Source organism: Natator depressus, chromosome 3 (genome assembly GCF_965152275.1).
Source record: "Natator depressus isolate rNatDep1 chromosome 3, rNatDep2.hap1, whole genome shotgun sequence".
NCBI classification, from domain to species: domain Eukaryota; kingdom Metazoa; phylum Chordata; order Testudines; family Cheloniidae; genus Natator; species Natator depressus.
Genome location: NC_134236.1, coordinates 2,444,421 through 2,456,988, shown reverse-complemented (window position 1 = coordinate 2,456,988; position 12,568 = coordinate 2,444,421). Strand labels below are relative to the sequence as shown.

General features: G+C 49.9%; 1 protein-coding gene across 12 annotated transcripts in view; it reads left to right on the top strand.

Annotated features, from left to right (window-relative positions):
* Positions 1-12,568, top strand: part of DTNB (dystrobrevin beta) — a 383,895-nt gene that overhangs the window by 28,567 nt on the left and 342,760 nt on the right. The window lies entirely within an intron of this gene.

Sequence of the window (12,568 nt, the reverse complement as noted above, 5' to 3'; positions counted from 1 at the left end):
ATGCATCCCTAGTTCTTCCTCCTTTTTACATATGTATATGGTATTCTTTAATTTACACGATCACACACTTTTTTCTTTGAGAGCTTGCTCATGTCCATTTCATATTAGGTATGGTGCTCGCCACATGCACCGGTGCTGGAAGTTTTTCCCTCAACGGTATCTGTAGGGGACCGGCTCTGGCGCCCCCTGGAGCGGTGCACACATGCCACGGTATAACGGGTGTCACTGGTTCCCCCCACCTTCAGTTCCTTCTTTCTGCCAGTGACTGTGCTGGAACATCTGCTGCTTCAGCTAGTATTGTCTCGTTCTCTGTTCGTACAAACTCTGTAGAACTTGTAGTATAGTTGTAGATAGTTGTAGTTACAGCTAGTTACCCTTAGGAGTAGTTCTTGAAGTTCTCGTAGTCCTGAATGGGACTGAGCCGGGGGACAGGGCATACCCTGGTCCCCAGGCTTTAAGCCCTGCAATCGCTGCAAACGGCCTGTGCCCATCAGTGATCCACGTACCAGCTGCCTAAGGTGCTTAGGCGAGTGGAACATAAGCGACAAGTGTTGTATCTGCAAGTCCTTCAAACTAGGATGAAGAAGAAGAAGCACGATATCCATCTTAAAGCACTCCTAACGGAGTCGTTACTCTGGTACCGGAGCAGCAGTCCAACTCCGCACCAAGCACCGTGGCCTCCGTGCGCAATGCTCCGCCGTCACCGTCTATGAGCCGGCACCAGTCTCCCTCCACAGCTCCGGTCAGGAAGCCAAAAAAGACCGAGGGGAAGATCTCCTACATCCTGCAAGGGAAAGGAGAGGGCTGGGAGCGAGCCAAGATTCAGGTCGGGCAGTTCAACGCCTCCTTCGGGAAGTTGGGTCCCAGCTCAAGTCGAGCGGTGCAGCCCATCCCATACTTAACCTGTGACTCCAGATAGGGGTGGAGGCCCTGGCCAGCTTCAGGTGCCGTTGAAGCCCTTCAAGCAGCTCAGGAGATCCTGATGCTCCCAGTGCCACCCACACTGGCTCCAGCGGTACCCTGGTCTCCGGGAAAACCCGCATTGAGACCTATACATGTGTCCCCGACTCAGTGGCACCATTCTCCATAGAGAGGGGTGTCCTGCCATTGCTTGCCCACCCGAAGCTGTCACGCCTCAGGACTAGAGAGGCGGAGCCCTCTTTGGTCCCTGCACCGGGGGTACCAATTGAGGGACTCGAGGCGTTCCTCTCTGGTGGATTGGCGCAGACCCTCTGAGGCGTATGCCACCTGGCAAGAACTCCGGGACTGGCCCTGACCATCTCCAACGGCTCAGGACAGATCAGAGGTCCGAGACCGCCAATCGCCGGGCCGTCATTGCCCATCTCCAAGAAGATCACCCTACTCAAAAAGATCCAACAACCAGCCTGTAGTAGCTCCCGGTCCCGTTTTATGTCCCAGTACTGGTCGAGTAGCGTGAGGCATGGATCACTGGGAGTCTGCCGCAGATCTGCCGAACGCCATCAGTCCCTGAGACGCCGACCAAGAGGCCCGTCTCGCTCAGACAGGTCTGCTTCAGGATGCAGCGACCGGCACCAGTCAGACAAGAGCTACTGCTCCATCCGATCCTGGTCACCTGGTACTTATAGCTCTTGCATGGAGCGAGGTTCCCTGACTGTGTGAAAAACCCCAGTACCTGTGGTGCCACCTACATCATCAGCACCGAAACCTGTCCCATGGCCCCAAGCGCAGTGGCTGGTGTCATGGTACCCGTGGAACCCTTGGGGGTTCACCCAACCTTCCCAGGCTGCTCGATCGGTGTCGGGAGCCTTGGAGGCCAGTGGCCTTGGTATCACGTCCCCCTCCAGTGCTTGAGGCTTCCAGGGCTATGACTCCACAGGTCCAGCAGGACCCAGGGGAGCAAGCTGCTGGACCATCAATGGACGTGGAGGTTCCTGCTGCACTGGCATCATCGTCATCATCGCTAACAAGGTTATCACGGGGCCCGCTCACCCAGTTCCTCAGGATGACGCCAAAGTGCACCAGGAACTTTTGAAGAGGGTCACTTCTAACCTGGGGCTTCAGGCAGAGATCTGGAAGAGCCCTCGGACTCTCTGTTTGATGTCCTCTGTGCCTCTGCTCCTGCCAGGGTGGCTCTACCCTCTCATGAAGGGGTTTCCAAAATCACTAATGCCCTGTGACAGACCCCTTCTTCCCTGGCCCCTATCTCTAAAAGGACTGAACGCAGTACTTTTGCCAACCAAGGGACATGAGTACTTATGCTCCCACCCAGCCCCTAATTCCCTTGTGGTTGAGGCAGTTAACCACAAGGAGAGGCAAGGACAACCTGCCTCCCCACCCCCCAAAAGTCTCACGGAGGCTGGATCTCTTTGGACGTAAGGTTTATTCATCTTCCAGCCTTCAGCTGAGAGTGGCCAACCACCAAACCCTCCTTGGCTGATATGACTTCAATATGTGGCAAACCATGGCCAAATTTGAAGGGTCGCTCCCTGAGGCTTCCAAGGAGTTCTTAGCGATCCTTGATGAGGGCACGACCGTGGCCACGACGGCCCTCTAGGTGGTGTTGGATGTTGCTGATATTGCTGCCCGCACCATGGCTTTCGCTATCTCCATGCAGTGAGCCTCCTGGCTGCTCCTCTCTGGATTGTCCACCGAGGTCCAGCAGTGAATGCAGGACTTTGATAGATGAGCCCTATTTGCAGAGCAAACAGTTGTGTGGCCTCAAGGGCTCTTGCACCACCCTGAAAAACCTGGTTCACTACTTCCCAGCCCCACTGCATAAGCAGTTCAAACCGCAGCAGCCTCAGGCTAGGGGAGCCGGCCTTGGCTGGACCAGCCCCACAAACGAGCCAAGGGCTACAAGCGCCACCTACCTCCAACCTCTGCCCAGCCAGGCTCGACATGTAACAAGCAAAGGGCCAAATGGTCATTTTGAGGGTGCACCCGTGGGTGACCTACCAGACTATTCCTCTGATCCATCTTTTCCAGGGTTCTCCAACCGCCTTCTCCTTTTCCTCTCTGCTTGGACAGCTATAACTTCAGACTGCTGGGTCCTCAGCACGGTGGAGCAGGGTTATACCCTCCAGTTCCTTTCTACCCCAGCTTCCCACCCACCTTCCCCATGCCTCTTCAGGGACTCTTCTCATGAGAGTCTCCTCGCGCAGGAGGTAAAGGGGTTACTACAGCTGGGTGCAGTGGAAAAAGTTCCTCTTGAATACAGCAACAAGGAGTTTTATTCCTGGTACTTTTTAATCCCAAACGCCAAGAGAGGTCTATGGCCCATCCTGGACCTGCGAGACCTCAACAAGTACCTAAAGAAGCTAAAATTCCTCATGTTCTACCTGGCTTCTATCATCCCGTCCCTGGATCTGGGAGACTGCTATGCCACCCTCGACTTGAAGGATGCATACTTCCATATAGCGATCTTTCAAGGACATAAAAAGAAAAGGAGTACTCGTGGCACCTTAGAGACTAACCAATTTATTTGAGCATAAGCTTTTGCTCAAATAAATTGGTTAGTCTCTAAGGTGCCACGAGTACTGCTTTTCTTTTTGTGAATACAGACTAACACGGCTGCTACTCTGAAACCTTTCAAGGACATAGACGCTTCCTCTGGTTTACGGTGTGCCCCAGCCACTACCAGTTTGCTGTCCTCCCGTTCAGCCTGGAGACAGCACCGAGAGTGCTTACAAAGTGCATGTTGGTGGTAGCTGCTTACCTCAGGCAGGGATATCCAGATCTACCTATACCTTGACGACTGGCTAGTCAAGGGCAGCTCCAGGTCTCAAGTCTAAAGGGATGTTGTGGTTCTTCAAGCCACGTGCTGCTCCCTGGACCTCCTTGTGAATGACAAAAAGTCGATGTTAGTGCCAGTGTAGAGGATAGAGTTAATCGGAGCGGTCCTCGACTCCACCTGCGCCGGAGCATTCCTGCTGCTGGAAAGGTTCCACACATTGACAGACCTCATCGCGGAAGTCTCCACATTCCCCCCGACTACAGCCAGGGTCTTCTGGATCACATGAAAGTGTGCACTTACATTGTCTGCCATGCCAGGCTCCGGAGGTGGCCCATGCAGCAGTGGCTGGGGACGGTCTATTCCCTGTTCTGGGACCCCCTGGAAAAGATTGTTACCATTCTCCCGGCGATACTTACCTTGCTGCGATGGTGGACCGACTGCAGGTAAGTCCTGGAGCGGGTCCTGTTCGACAACCCGCCTCACTCTCTGGAGAGTTGGCATCAGACGCCTCAGACCTCGGCTGGGGGGGCGCATCTCAGAGACCTCCAGACACAGGGAATGTGGTCCCCAGAGGAGGTGAAGTTGCACATAAATGTCAAAGAGGTCAGAGCGGTCCGGCTAGCATGCCGAGTCTTCCTGCCCCACCTGTCGGGCAAGGTGGTGCGAGTCCTGACGGACAATACAGCTTTGATGTTCTACATCAACAGGCAAGGGGGAACGCACTTGTCGGCTCTCTGTCCAGAGGAACTCCATCTATGGGACTTCTGCATCAGCCATGAAGTCTACCTGGAAGTGTGTCACCTTCCCAGGATTGAGAATACACTGGCAGACTAGCTCAGCGGGGACTCCTCCTCTCACTACGAGTGGTCACTCCACCTGGAGGTAGCCTGCGTGATCTTCCAGAGGTGGGGAACTCCCCAAGTGGACCTGTTCGCCACCAGACAGAACAGGAAGTGCCATCAGTTCTGTTCTTGGCAAGATAGGAGCAGGGGCTCCTTCTCCGACACCTTCCTTCTGTCATGGTCGGGGGGCCTGATGTATGCGTTCCTGCCAATTGCGCTCATCAACAAGGTACTGAGAGAGATCAAGAGAGACAAAGCTCAGGTTATCATGATCGCTCCGGTGTGGCCTCACCAACACTGGTTCCGCATGCTCATGAGTTGGGCAGCGGCCCCTCCCTGGCCCCTGCCCAACCAACCGGCCCTGCTGTCACAGGACCACAGTTGTCTCTTGCACCCCAACCTCACATCCCTCCACCTCTCAGCATGGATGCTGCATGGCTAAACCCAGAGAAATGGACCATTTGGATGCAGTCCAACGGGTTCTCCTAGGGAGTAGGAAGCCCTTAACCAGACTGACTTACCTGGCCAAGTAGATGAGGTTTTCCTGTTGGGCTTCCTAGCAGGGCTGGAACACGTGACTTATGAGGAGAGGCTGAGGGAACTGGGATTGTTTAGTCTGCAGAAGAGAAGAATGAGGGGGGATTTGATAGCTGCTTTCAACTACCTGAAAGGGGGTTCCAAAGAGGATGAATCTAGACTGTTCTCAGTGGTAGCAGATGACAGAATGAGGAGTAATGGTCTCAAGTTGCAGTGGGGGAGGTTTAGGTTGGATATTAAGAAAAACTTTTTCACTAGGAGGGTGGTGAAACACTGGAATGTGTTACCTAGGGAGATGGTGGAAGTTTTTAAGGTCAGGCTTGACAAAGCCGGGATGATTTAGTTGGGGCTTGGTCCTGCTTTGAGCAGGGGGTCGGACTAGATGATCTCCTGAGGTCCCTTCCAACCCTGATATTCTATGATTCTATGTGCCAGCAATGCTCCTCTGCCATGTACATTGGCCAAACTGGACAGTCTCTACATAAAAGAATAAATGGACACAAATCAGACGTCAAGAATTATAACATTCAAAAACTAGTCGGAGAACACTTCAGTCTCTTTGGTCACTCGATTACAGACCTAAAAGTGGCAATTCTTCAACAAAAAAACTTTAAAACCAGACTGCAACGAGAGACTGCTGAATTGGAATTAATTTGCAAACTGGATACAATTAACTTAGGCTTGAATAAAGACTGGGAGTGGATGTGTCATTACACAAAGTAAAACTATTTCCCCATGTTTATTTCACTCCCCCCCCCGGCCCCGTTCCTCACACGTTCTTGTCAGCTGCTGGAAATGGCCCACCTTGATTATCACTACAAAAGGTTCCCCCCGCCCCCGCACTCTCCTGCTGGTAATAGCTCACCTTACCTGATCACTCTTGTTACAGTCTATATGGTAACACGCATTGTTTAATGTTCTCTGTGTATATAAAATCTCCCCACTGTATTTTCCACTACATGCATCTGATGAAGTGAGCTGCAGCTCATGAAAGCTTATGCTCAAATAAATTTGTTCGTCTCTAAGGTGCCACAATTACTCCTTTTCTCTATGTTGTAGTATCCCAACATGAGGGGATTTGATTTGGAGGGAAGCATTATTGAAAGTAGCAAAATCATATGGTGTTCCAGGTAAGATAATTGGAATTATAAAAGCTGTGTAAAAAGACTCTTGCAGTGCTGTCAGAATTGGTGGGAAGTTAAACAATTGTTTCAAGTCAAAGTTTGGTATAAGACAAAGTGGCATGGAATAGCCATCACTTTTCATCCTGTTCTTAAACTGGACATTAATACGTTAGGCAAGTTGGATGGCATAACATTGGATGATCTATATTTAAGATTCTTAGTGTATATAGATGACACGTAACTGACAGATGTGTTTAAATTTATGATACTCTTTGCTTGGAAAATTCCTGTAGTCAACTTGGACTTACAATAAATGCCAAGAAGACAAAATAGTTGCATCTTGGAAAAGGGATAATAGATGAGGTTTTGAAGTGTAGCCTCTGTGAAGTCACAGAACAAGTAGAATCTTGTGTACTTAAGAAGCTTGATAAGTGCTGATGTAGATGAGGTTAAAAGGAGATGTGCCTTAGCTGCAAGTGCTACACAAAAATTAATGAAATTATGGACTGATAAAAACATTAAATTTGGTACCAAGGTGAAAACTTATCAAACCAGTCTGTTAACTATTATTCTGTGATCTGGAAGCAGCTGTATTAAGGGAAACAGACATCAGAAGGCTGGACACAGTGGAGATAAGCTCTTCAAAAAAATGAAGAGTATGATCGTGGGGTCACTGCAGAAGACAAACATGATAGGATGCCAAAGAAAACAATGTAAGCACAACCAAGGTCAGTTTGACCTGGAGGCTGACCACTGACTAGATGGTAGGACATTGAATGCAGGGATGTGACCAGGCTGGATTTAATGGAGGAACAAGCCATTGACAGGAATGAATGGCAATGTTGTACTGCACCTCATGTCTGCAAAGATGTTCTGGGTTGAGAGAAATGTAAAATAATTTGCCAGTATATCGAAGTCCCTAGGGGATTTCTTGGAGTTACTGACTTTTATCCCTTTTTGGATTATTAAAAATCTCTGCTTGTGAGAGAGAAGTTTTTGTTCAGGGAGTGGACTTGGTGGGATGGTGGCCTGTGGTTTGAATGTAATTCTAATGGCTCCTTGAAGATGTCAGTATGGATCTCATTATAGGGGTGCGTGTCCTTCAGGAATGTCCATGGGGGTTGTGCATGTGCCCTTTGCCGCCTTGAGATTCTGTACAAGGGCTTAAAGGGCTGAAGGTTCCCACAGTTCCCTCTTACTGCCTGTGGCAGCAAGGCAGAACCTGGTGAGTCTGACCCACTAGCTCTTAGCTATGGCTAAATCTTCTGACAAATCCTCTAAATATCTTCAGAACTCTTCTGATTACATTGATTGTTCAACCACTTTGACTTTGACCCATCTGGACAGAGTACTAATAGGTGACCCCCCTCCCCACTCCCTTGGACAAGGCTCCTTAAAGTGGTGGACCGAACCTTCAGGCTTTGGGCCCTGTGCATGCTATGATAGACTAATAGCCTTAAAATAGATACAATGGGTGCCTCTTATGTCCAGGAGAATAGCAGTTACTGAGCAGATGCTCAGTGTGCCTGAAATTCTCCACTATGATGCTGGAGTTGCAAGATGTGAGGCTGAAATGCCACCTTCTGGAACAAATCATGAATATCTCATCATCCTTGGATCCTAAGGATGAGCTCCAAGATCCTGCTAGTGGCCAAGTCAGCTTAATCCAAACCCCATATAGCAGACAAGCAACACCGAAGACCAGGTGAGACAAGATGGCACCTGGAAAGGACTTGGCATTGAAGATGACCCCAACATCAATCAGCTGGCAATCCAGTCACTCTCCAACTTTGAGTTACACATTTGTGGGTGCCAGCTGTCACCTAGCAGGTCCAACAGGAGCCTGTCTGAAAGCTATTCAGAGGATTGAAAAGATGTCTTTACAGGTTGAGATAGATGGCTTATACATTGCTGCAAAGTCTGTGGCCACCATGGTGACAATGTGCAAAGTGTTGTCTTCAAGCATCAGGTTTCCTGAGAGAGGTACAGGCCATGATTGAGGACTAGCTATATGGTGCTCTACACTTGCTTAAAGGCTCAAAGGCCACCCTTTATCCTCCTGGGGATTTACACTGTTCCTTCAAGCTGTACCATCCTCAACCCCAATCGAAGCCACTGAGACCATCCTACCATCTCAGGCAGCCTGAAATACCAAGCCAAGAAAAGACTGAGGTAAAATAGAAGTTCCCATGTTTGGCATGGACGCTGAGGAGCCAGAGGTGCAATCTGTGCTGGCAGAGACTTTTGCACAGCAGGACACTCCTTCTCCCCAGTCCTTGATGGCGTCCAGGGTATGGTGATTTATCTCTGGAAGATTTGCATTCAGTCCTTATCAGAGGACACTGAGCTCTGTCTGAAGCCTCTATTTTTCTGTTTGGAGTGACCCTTCTTTGTGCCAGACTGACGCCGGTTGCATGCGTAGTCCCAGCAGGCACTACTGTTAAAGAAATTCTGCCCTTATGTGCACAAGGCTCGTGCAAACCTACAGTGGGATCCACACTGACTTACATCTTGAAGAACCATAGTTACTTCAGGGTAAGTAACCATAATGTATAGTGGACAAGTTCCATCAAAGTGGGAAGGGTTTGCAGTATTTCCTGACGAGTGGTCAGACTTCATTTAGATTAAATCTCAGGAAAAACTTCCTAACTGTAAGAACAGTCAGAAAATGGAACAGACTGCTTTGGGAGTGTGATAGGGTGAGTACCCCACACTCACCCTGCAGGGTTTAAAGCAGGCCAGATGGGCCAATTTAGCCCACTAGGCAGCTGATTATGGAGGCTCAGCTGCAGGAATAGGCAGGGCATATAAAGATGAGGAGCTGAAAGGAAACGAGGCTGCTGGGAAAAGGAAGACACTCCCAGGAGAAAGGGAGGAGTGAGTGGAGGCTGCAGACCTCAGTCACTCCCTGGGAAGAGCGAGGAGGCCTTAGGGAACTGGTAGGCCTAGGAAGAAAAAGGGAACCTGTAGTAGGAAGCAGCCCAGGGATAGAGCAGTGACGTCAGAAAGAGAAAGTGCAGACTGCTGATTGAGCGTCCCTGGGCTGGCCCAGGTTTCCTTACCAGCCACTGGGTGAGTGGCACTGAGGCAGTGAGTGGGAAGACTGCCTAAGACTGCTGAGCTAAACCTCCCTTGGAAGGGAGGGAACACAGACCGTGACATGGCCGGAGGGCTCAGCCACAAAGAGGCTGCGAGAGGGGCCACAGGTGGACAGCAGAGACAGTGACAGTGTGCAAATTGCGAATGGGGGGTATTGGCCTTGAGCTAATCCCCAGAGCACCAGAAGGAGGTGCCAGTCCAGCAGTGAGTGGTGTGCCCTGTGACAGGGAGGTTAGGGAAGCTTTTTTTACTGGAGGTTTTCAAAAGGAGGTTGGATAGCCATCTGTCTTGGGTGGTTTAGACTCAATAAATCCTGCATCTTGACAGAGGGTTAGACTCGATGACCCTTGTGGTCCCTTCTGACCCTATGATTCATAGTTCTTCGAGTGCTGTCCCTGTCGGTGCTCCACTTCAGGTGTTGGTACATCCTGGCACCATCGATTGGAGATTTGTGATAGCAGTCTCTGTGCGGGCTGTGCGTGCGCCATAAGCATCTCGCAGTGCCGTCGGTGCTGGGCCTAGCGTGCGCATAACCCGAGCCCTCCAGTTCCTTCTCAGTTGTCCTCGGCTGAAGATGGAGCTCAGGGGCAGTGTTCGTTACTCTCACCAAACCTTTAAAAAAACATATCAGTGTAAATAGTTAGTCTTTTAAAAGTTATAGCTAGTGTTGGTGATAGTTTTAAGGACAAAAAAAAGTTTGCTTTCTCAGTTTACCCTCTCCACACCAGGGTCAGTTAACTGTCAGAGATGCCTGGCTCCCCAGGCTTTATGCAGTGCGGCTCTTGCTATGAAGCAATGTCCGTTTCAGACAGACACTGTTTGTGTGTCTGATGTCTTGGGGAAACACACATCTCACAAAATGCGCCCACTGCAGTAATCTGAAAGCGAGACCCAGTGTGACCGAGATCTCCACTTGAAAATGATACTGTGATGAAGTGGGAATGTTCTTATGTTTTCTCTGAATACTGTGTGGGTGCCTCAGTTTCCCCTATGCAGTTAAGTATCCTGGTGGTGGGATAAGGGTGTGTGATTGTGGCAGAGCCCTAGGGGGCCAGTGTGATGGTGTCTGCACAAAGAATGGCTGACACCCTGTCTCCTAGCAACTGATGGCCTGGGCCCCTCCTCTGCAAAGGTGCCAACTGAAGGTGTTGGAGAAAAAAAGAGATCAGGTGGCCTCCTGGCCCGGGAAAGAGACAAAGGAGAGGAGGGGCTGGAGAGTTTCAGTTTGGAGCTGGCTGGGGAAATGGAGGGAGGCTCAGATTGGGCTCTGGCCTCCCTGCCCCTCAGGATGGACCTAACTGAGGGGTCCTGTTCTCTGTACCTACAAGCTCTGTTTTAGACCATGTTCCTGTCGTCTAATAAACCTTCTGTTTTACTGGCTGGCTGAGAGTGACGTCTGACTGCGGAATTGGGGTGCAGGACCCACTGGCTTCCCCAGGAGCCCTGCCTGTGCAGACTCGCTGTGGAAAGTGCACTGTGTGGATGGGGATGCTGAATGCTCCGAGGTCAGTCCCAGGAAGGTCGAAGTTGTGTAAGCTTCTTGCCCTGGGGAGAGGAGGCTTCCACAGATTTCTGACTGGCTTCGTATGGAGTAGTTGCAGAGCATCGCTCGGTACTCCATGACAGATACATGCCTTCCTCTAAAAGACTGAGGAAGAGGGTGCAGACATTTCCACAAAGAAAATGTATGCATAACTTTGAATACAAAAATGACACATGCATACATACCAGAAAATGTATGCATGGGTATCCTGTTCCAACAGGAACCCCCATCAATAGTAATCACGACGAATGCCTTGTTGATAGGCTAGGGAACCCATATGCACCTGCGCATGGTTCAAGGCAAATGGTCTCCTGCAGAGACTCAGTTTCTCATCAATCTCCTAGAACTACGCGCAGTCCGCAATGCCTGCAGACACTTCCTACTGCACATGAAGAATGAATCCATTCGCATCGTGACCAACAACATTGCCTGCATGTTTTACATTGATTGACAAAGGGGTGCTTGATCTCACTCACTATGCACCGAAGCCATGAAACTCTGGAACTGGTGCATGCACCGCAACATAAACATTTCGGCCTCCTGCCTTCTGGGCTCTCAGAACGTGATGGCCGACACGCTAAGCAGGTACTTCTTTTGAGACCACGAATGGGAAATGAATGGGAGAGTTTTGCTCTCCATTTTTTGCCGGTGGGGCACTCCCCTCATCGACTTGTTTGCATCCCCAATGAACAGCAAATGTGCTATGTTGCGCTTGAGAGCGGGGATGGGGCTCCGGTCACTGGGGGACGCCTTTCTCATCACATGAGATTCACAACTCATGTACGCTTTCCCACCAATTCCAATTATATCACATGTGATACACCAGATACGAATAGACCAAAGGACATGGTCCAGATAAGCATGGTACCCTTACCTGATGCACATGGTGATATGCGCCATTCAAGCTCTCCCTCGTCGTCCGGACCTGCTGTCTCAGAACAATGGTCACACTCTTCACCCAAATCCGGAGAAACTCCACCTACAGTTGTGGCTCCTACATGGTTCCATCATGGCGAACTAACCTGTTCGGAACAAGTTAAACACATATTACTAAATACAGGTCCACATGTAATACTTACCTTCAAAAATGGAAGAGATTCTCCTCCTGGTGTTAAGAAAAACACTTGATGGCCTCCACAGCACCACTACCATTAGTGTTAGAATACCTGCTGGAGCTGAAAGGCTCGGATTTAGCAATGAGCTCAAAGTCCATCTCACAACTATTACTGCATTCCATCATGAGATTGACGGCAACTTGATCTTTGCACACTCAATTACTAAACACTTCCTCATGGGTCTCCAGAACGTTTACCCAGAAGTTTGCCAACCTACCCCAGCCTGTGATCTCAATCAGGTGTTGAAATGCCACACTGGACTACCATTTGAACCCTTAGTCACCTGTTCCCTGCTGCATTTATCCATGAAAGTGGTATTTCTGGTCACCATTACTTCCGCCAGATGGGTGAGTGAGATCGGGGCGCTCATGGCCGATCCTCCCTACACAATATTCTTCAAAGACAAGGTCCCGCTACACCCAATCCAAAAATTTATACCAAAGGTAACATCATCCTTTCATATGAACCAACCAATCCATTTTCCTATGTTCTATCCCAGGCTTCACAAGACTCCAACAGAGACCGTCTTGCACACATTGGACATCAGACAAGCATTAGCATTTTACCTGGAAAGGACCAAACCTTTCCAGGAA